Source organism: Dama dama, chromosome 33 (genome assembly GCF_033118175.1).
Source record: "Dama dama isolate Ldn47 chromosome 33, ASM3311817v1, whole genome shotgun sequence".
NCBI classification, from domain to species: domain Eukaryota; kingdom Metazoa; phylum Chordata; class Mammalia; order Artiodactyla; family Cervidae; genus Dama; species Dama dama.
In genome coordinates, this window is record NC_083713.1 from 62,543,908 (window position 1) to 62,552,542 (window position 8,635).

The following is an 8,635-nucleotide window of genomic DNA, read 5'->3' on the forward strand; positions in this document are numbered from 1 at the left end:
TTATATATTATAATTGAAAACATTAGAAATATTGAGAATTAAACAGTTTTAATCCTTTGTTTTAACATTTTATTAAGAGTGTTTCCCTTCTTGTTTTAACTTTTAGTATGAAGAGCATCTGTCCTATGCTTTGGTGAATTGTCATGCTACTTCTTAAGTTCAGATAAACTTCTAACACTTAACCGTTTGTACTTTCAATGTCATGAAGTATGTCCAGGAGTTCTTTAACTGTGAAGGTTTTTGCTCTTGTCACTTTTTCTGAAATATCTTCATCCTTTCCATCACAGCCACTTTCCTTGTTTATGTTAAGTATTTCATCTGGCTGCGTATCTTTTTTTTTAATTTATTTATTTATTTTAGTTGGAGACTAATTACTTCACAATATTGTGGTGGTTTTTGCCATGCACTGACATGAATCAGCCACGGGTGTACATGTGTTCCCCATCCTGAACCCGCCTCCCGCCTCCCTCCCCATCCCATCCCTCAGGGTCATCCCAGTGCACCAGCCCTGAGCACCCTGTCTCATGCATCGAACCTGGACTGGCCATCTATTTCACATATGGTAATATACAAGTTTCAATGCTATTCTCTCAAATCATCCCACCCTTGCCTTCTCCCAGAGAGTCCAGAAGTTTGTTCTTTACATCTGTATCTCTTTTGCTGTCTCACTTATAGAGTCATCGTTACCATCTTTCTAAATTCCATATATATGCGTTAATATACCATGTTGATGTTTTTCTTTCTGACATACTTCACTCTGTATAATAGGCTCCAGTTTCATCCACCTCATTAGAACTGATTCAAATGCATTCTTTTTAATAGCTGAGTAATATTCCATTGTGTATATGTACCACAGCTTTCTTATCCATTAGTCTGCTGATGGGCATCTAGGTTGTTTCCATGTCCTGGCTATTGTAAACAGTGCTGCGATGAACACTGAGGTACACGTGTCTCTTTCAATTCTGGTACCTTGGCCACCTGATGCGAAGAGCTGACTCATTTGAAAAGACCCTGATGCTGGGAAAGATTGAGGGCAGGAGGAGACGGGGACGACAGAGGATGAGATGGTTAGATGGCATCACTGATTTAATGGACATGAGTCTGGGTAAACTCCGGGAGTTGGTGATGGACAGGGAGGCCTGGTGTGCTGCGGTTCATGGGGTCGCAAAGAGTCGAACACGATGAGCTACTGAACTGAACTGAATATACATGTTTCAATGCTATTCTCTGAAATCATCCCATCCTTGCCTTCTCCCAGAAAGTCTAAAAGTCTGTTCTTTACATCTGTGTCTCTTTTGTTGTCTTGCATATAGGGTCGTTGTTACTGTCTTTCTAAATTCTATATATATGTATTAATATACTGTATTGGTGTTTTTCTTTCTGACTTATTTCACTGTATAATAGGCTCTAGTTTCATCCACCTCATTAGAACTGATCCAAATGCATTCTTTTTAATGGCTAAGTAATATTCCATTGTGTACATGTACCACAGTTTTCTTATCCATTCATCTGCCAATGGACATCTAGGTGCTTCCATGTCCTAACTATTGTAAACAGTGCTGTGATGAACATTGGGGTACACGTGTCTCTTTCAATTCTGGTTTCCTTGGTGTGTATGTCCAGCAGTGGGATTGCTGGGTCATATGGCAGTTCTATTTCCAGTTTTTTAAGGAACCTCCACACTGTTCTCCATAGTGGCTGTACTAGTTTGCATTCCCACCAACAGTTTAAGAGGGTTCCCTTTTATGCACATCCTCTCCAGCATTTATTGTTTGTAGACTTTTTGATAGCAGTCATTCTGACTGGCGTGAGATGGTACCTCATTGTGGTTTTGATTTGCATTTCTCTGATAATGAGTGATGTTGCTGGCTACATATCTTGAGTTTCTTAAATGGTGGCAGTGTCAACACTCCCATATTCTTATTTCCTCTATAAATCCATTTGTGTTAGATTCAACTTTTACTTTTTGGTTCTTTGCCACACTTTCATTTTTGTTGGACAATTCCCACTTTTTTTTTCAATTTTTATTTAGTTATTTTTGGCTGTGCTGAGGCTTTCTCTAGTTGCAGTGAGTGGGGGCTACTCTTTGATGCAGTGCACGGGCTTCTCATTGCTGTGGCTTCTCTTGTTGTGGAGCATGAGCTCTAGGCTCACAGACTTCAGGAGTTGTGGCATGTGGGCTCAGTAGTTGTAGCAGACAAGCTTAGTTGCTCCAAGGAATGTTTGGTCTTCCCAGACCAAGCAAATCCATGTCCCCTGCATTGGCAGGCGAATTCTTAACCACTGGACCACCAGGAAAGTCCAATTCCCACTTTCAATGATCTATTTTTGTAAAATGTCACAAGTTCATCAGTAGATGATGTTATCTGCGTGAACTAACATGTGCAGCCATCAGTTACTGACACACTTTGAAAGAAGCGATGTGATTGGTCACTACTCATGATGACTATCTGTTATTTATGGAAGGATCTGTAGACTAAAGAGCTAGCAATGACATTTGTATTTTCTGGTAACTGAAATCTGAACCATGTTGTTAGAGGACAGGTATAATTTAACAAGATGGTAGAAACTGAAAATCGTATTTATCAGAACCATGCAAAGCTAGGACTACATATATATAGTATGCATTGACATTGAAAACTCTTCATGTAAACTGGATATTATTTGCCCCTTCACCTTTCTGCTGTTGGAAGGTCAGCTTCAATGGACTACGTCAACCAGGTAACCTTCATAATGTCTTCTAATTGGATTTAATTGTCAGAAGACACCAACAAGAAATCAGATGGAGAGAGAAGAGAAAGATATTTATTTTCTTTCTCTGCTGGGCCACATTGTGGCCTTGGCTGCTCTCCTCTCCTGAAGGTCGCAGCTTCCTCTCTACAACCACAGCTTCTTCTCAGGTCCAATTACTGCTTCCTCTCTTTGCGCCTTCAGGCCTAACAAGGGTAACAGCTTCCTATGGTTGCTGGCTCTTGGATGCTTCACTATCCCTTTATAGTTTCCTTTAAAGCTTCCCAAACCTTTGTTTGGGGCTTCTCTGGTGGCTCAGATGGCAAAGAGTCTGCCTGCAGTGCAGGAGACCCAGGTTTGATCCCTGGGTCGGGAAGATCCCCTGGAGAAGGGAATGGCAACCCACTCCAGTATTCTTGCCTTGGAAATCCCGTGGACAGAGAAGCCTAGCCAGCTACAGTCCATGGGATCACAAAGAGTTGGACACAACTGAGTGACTGAACAACAAACAACAGCAATATATATATGTGCTCAGAGAGAGGTCTGAAAGGATATAAACAGTAACCTTGTTTTTAGCTCTTTGCTTTTTTCCTGTCTGCTTTTAGAAATAATTGGATTACAAGTATTAATGGTTATATGAGCTTCAAATTAGTTATTCATTTCTATGATTTAGTCGAATCTTTATACAAGTTTCCAGATTAACCACTCTACTTTTTAACATACTCAGCCAGACATATCTTTGAGTGTGCTTTAAAGCTGTTCTAACAAGAGTTGATCATGCAGCCGTTGGCATTAAGAAATTGCTGAACAGAGACAAGTTTTAGGAATTAAATGAGATCACTTGTCTGCTTTCTTAAATGAGGAAACTCAGATCATGCTTTATTCCCTAACAGGCTTCTGCACCTGGGCTGTCACTGGATCTAATTTGGGATAGCTGACGTTTTCCAATTTGCAGGAAAACTGTCGACAAGCACAGTTGAATAGCTTTATTGTTGCTCTGGCTGATTATTAGCCATAGCCTCCACGGATCCAACTTAATATTCCCTTCAGAACCAGACCTAATTGAATTTTCCACCTGTGAGAAGCATTAACATGCTAATTCCAAAATTCTTTTGTTTTTTTATTGCCGGTCAGTAGAATATTTAACAAAGCAAATCAGTCATGGTAGGGCTCAACATATACACAAAATGGAGTTTGAAAATGCCTGTGTGACTTTATCACTTGAAATGCTGAAGATTGTTTGGGTTTTTTTTTTTTAAGGTACTAAGAAAGTAAAACATTTCTTGAATATTTTTAAGGAGACCTATCATAGAAGAGCATCGTCAAAGAAGATCTGTCACTGGAATTCCTTCCCTTTGCCCTAACAGTTTACACAGCATTATTTGCAGAATTCACCGTGCTGCTTTTCTGATTCTAGATTAACGAAATATTTCTTCCATAACATTTTTATGTTTGCCCCACTTTTTATAAGACATTTAAAAACTGTAATAATAATAGTATCCTAGTTTATTTTTACTTTCCAAGTCTAATAGACATGGAACGAATAACTGTTGAACAAAATACTTCCCACTTGGCTCTAATGCATTTACGTGGAATGCTATCAGGTTTGAGTAGTGTCTAGAATAGGAGAGGGATCTTAAGTGTCTAGAATAGAGGAGGTCCAGGCTGTGGGTCAAGTAGCAGAACCTGTAGTTATTATGGAATAAGAAAAGGTACCATGTGGAGTTTATAGGAAGCCCCAACAGGAGAATCACAACACAGACCTGTTAGCTTCTGGAGCAAGTCTATGCCATCTGCCGCAGAGAAATATATACCATTCAGTAAACAACCTCTGTTTGCTACAGGGCCCTGGTGAAGATAGAATATGTGACCATAGGACATCAAGTGACCATGCAACCAGACCTTTCCATTATGTGCAAGATTCTACCACATCCACCAAATTGCAAGGGTCAAAGCAATCCATCATAAGATAGTGGTAGGTACATCTGGGCCCTGGCATGAATAGAAAAAAGCCCAAGTAGGCTGGATAAGCAGACCTCCCAGAGTCCCTTCTCATCACCACAGTTACTTCCTTGCTTCCCTCAAACTTATGGCCATGTGTGGGGGAATCAGGAACAAGGAGATTTCCCTGAGGCCAGCTGGCAGAGGAGGAAAAGGCCATGATTGGTTCCTGGTTGAGCTGACCTGGCAAGTGGCTGCTGCTATTTCACTACCACTCAAAAGTGGCCTTGAAAGGCTTGAAATCCTCCCAATGGACAGTGCCTCTGGCTGTCTTTGGCTTTTGTATGGAAAAACAAATGGCCCAAGGTAAGACCATATATAACATTTGTGGGCACACATGAATAGCTAGGCTGATTAGTCAGAGGCCAAGAAAGAGAAAGATTGGAAATTCGAGAATAAGGAGGCTTATAGAGAAGGCAGGGACTTCCCTTGTGGTCCACTGGTTAGGAATCTGCCTGCCAATGCAGGGTTCATGGGTTCAATCCCTGGTCTGGGAAAATCCCACATGTCACAGAGCAATTAAATCCATGCATCACAACTACTGAAGCCCACACACCTAGAGCCATGCTCTGCAACAAGAGAAGCCACAGCAATAAGCCCGCGCACCACAATGAAGACCCAGCACAGACAAAAATAAATGAACAAATAAATTTTTAAAAAGAAAAAGCATATGGACAGATGTATGGGAGTAGGAACAGAATGTAAAGATCTTAGTATTACATGTTGCTGTTGAGTCGCTAAGTCATGTCTGACTCTTTGGACTACAGCATGCCAGGCTTCTCTGTCCTTTACCATCTCCCAATGTTTGCTCAAACTTATGTCCACTGAGTCAGTGATGCCTACTGACTCATCCTGTCTTACATGTTAATGCCTACCAGAGAACATCCACCACAGAAGAGGCACTTGTAGACAGTAGGTCTGTTGATGTCAGCTGGGGTCTCAGCAGTTGCAGTTCTCAGGCTCTAAAGAGCTGGCTCAGTAGTTGTGGCACATGGGCTTAGTTGCTTCAGGGTATGTGGAATCTTCTGAGAACAGGGATTGAACCCGTGTCCCCTGCATTGGCAGTGGATTCTTATCGACTGTACCACCAGAGAAGTCCTGCCAGAGCTTTTTCTTCAAGGCTCCGTCAACAGTGAGATGACCCCACACCTGCATGGATTCACCTAACTCTCCACCACTCATCATTGCATGGGAGAAAATGAATGGAGGAGTCTGCTTCTCTGGTTTTAGCCTTTTGCTTACACCATTGCAGTAAGTGCTTAATGGTTTAGCTCTTTCATATTTGGCTTATTTTATTGATCAGCTATTCAGACATTTGACAACTTAGCTCTTTCCTAACTCAGCTGTGTTCCTGACACCAATCTATTATATACTGCACCCCCAGAAGTTTCAACCCTTATAGAAGGATAGGGGGCCTTTTGAATGCTTGACCAAGGCTCCTCTGTGGAGCCTAACATGGTCAACAAATACTGCAAGATACACAGTGCCCATTAGGTAGAATACAAGGATACAGGAGGTGTAAGGAGTGACCAGCTCACCATCTCTTCCAGCAGTCCACCTGGGAAATTAGTGTTCCCTTCCCCACAGAATAAGACTGTGTGAATCTAAAGGTCCTGGTCCCCTGAGAGTAAGTTCTTCCACCAGGAGACACAAGAGAGCCCCATAGAGACACAACAGACCTTGAAAGACACAGTAGAGCTTAAAACTATAGCTGCTGTTCTGCCATTTCAGGCTCCTCATGCCAGAAAGCAGGAGGCATGGAAGAGTCAATACTGGCAAGTTTTGTTGATCTGATTGGCAGGAGGAAGGAGGGCAGCTACCATACAGTGAGAAGAAAATGTCTGGACGTCAGATCCGGTAGGGGCTTCTCCTCATACATCTGCTAAGCAGTTTTAGCCATGGCCTGAGAAAGGCACCATGACCAAAGGCTTAGGCCCTCAAGTACAAAGTTCTGTGTCACCCCCACCAACTCAGCTTAAGCTGCAAGGGCTGTCTTTCATTCTACTAATCTTCCTCTTGTAAGTTTCTCCAAGAAAAGTGCCAACCAGGATCCTGGAAATGCTGTTCCCAGACGCAGAATTACTTGCTATATGAAAGCAAGTGGATCTAAGAGATGCAAGCATGGGCTATAGTGGATGCTGTGATGTGCCACCCAGACATCCTCTTCAGGACCTCATTCACCACCAGCTGAGGGAGTGTGGCTGTTAAAGACTCAGAGCCACATCCCTTTCTAGGAATTGCCCTTGACTGAAGGAAGGTGCTTCATTTAAAGTTACACTTCTTCCCCAAGGGCAGCCTGTATTCAATGACTGCTTGATACTGGGGCAAAGGCCCAGTCCCCAGCCTTGATCTGGGACAACTCTGAGAGAACATCTGACCTCCAGGGCTATCTGTGGGGTTGACTGAGGTCTCTGCATCACAGTTCAGCTTCTGCCTCTTCCTGGTTGTGCTTTCTTTAATTCTACTAGGTACTGACCCCAAAATCACTCCCCCTTAAACCTCCTGCACAGAAATCTCTATGTCAGTGCATTTCTGATCTGAGAACCAAGACAATGGGGAAGATGTAGTCTCAGAGTTTCCCCCTCTAGGCAGAATGAACAGAAGAGCATACCCTTGTATAAACCAGAATGAAATCAAAGAAATCCAGGTTCAGTACAATCCACTGAGATATATTTACTGAAAGCTGGTAAGCTGCCCTAGGAAACAGGATATATGTAAAACCTAAATGTGGTCTCAGTTATTCTTTTTAAATTGGCAAGGAGGGAAAAAATTGCAATGGAACTACCATAATGCCAGAGAGAGTGCATCATTTTTCTGAAGGACAGTTTGGCAACACCTGTCAAGAGTATTAAAATGCTTTTCCCTTTGACTCATTAATTCCTCAGAAAATTACCTAAAGACTTAAATAAAATTTGTAAAAACATACTACATGGATGAATTTTATAGTAATCTGCTGCTGCTGCTAAGTCGCTTCAGTCGTGTCCAACTCTACATGACCCCAGAGACGGCAGCCCACCAGGCTCCCCCATCCCTGGGATTCTCCAGGCAAGAATACTGGAGTGGGTTGCCATTTCCTTCTCCAATGCATGAAAGTGAAAAGTGAAAGTGAAGTTGCTAGATAGCCATTAAAATAATACTGAAATATATTTATCAACTGAAAATGTTCATGACATATTGTTGAGTGGTTAAAAAAAAACAGCTGTGCAATAATGTGTTTCACATGGAATAATACACATCATCAAAATACTAACCAATAATATTTGTGTGATACAATTTGGGGTGGCTTTTATTTATTCACTTACTGTATTCCTCTGCCTTTGTCTGTTTCCCTCTGAATATGTATTACTTGGAATTGTTAAAATTATAATTTACTGTAAAGAATAAATTATTTTTTTTGCCTCCCAATAGGTTTTCTCAATAGATTATCCCAATAGGTTATACTTTGGCCACCTGATGTAAAAAGCCAACTCACTGGAAAAGACCCTGATGCTGGGAAAGATTGAGGGCAGGAGGAAAATGGGGCTGCAGAGGATGAGATGGTTGGATGGCATCACGGTTAAATGGACATGAGTTTAAGCAAACTCCGGAAGATAGTGAAGGACAGGGGAGCCTGGCGTGCTGCAGTCCATGGGGTTGCAAAGAGTTGGACATGACTTGTGACTGAACAATGAACAATGATCAGTTCAGTTCAGTTCAGTTCAGTCGCTCAGTCGTGTCCGACTCTTTGCGACCCCATGAATCGCAGCACGCCAGTCCTCCCTGTCCATCACAAACTCCCAGAGTTTACTCAAACACATGTCCATCAAGTTGGTGATGCCATCCAGCCATCTCATCCTCTGTCATCCCCTTCTCCTCCTGCCCCCAATCCCTCCCAGTATCAGGGTCTTTCCCAATGAGTCAGGTC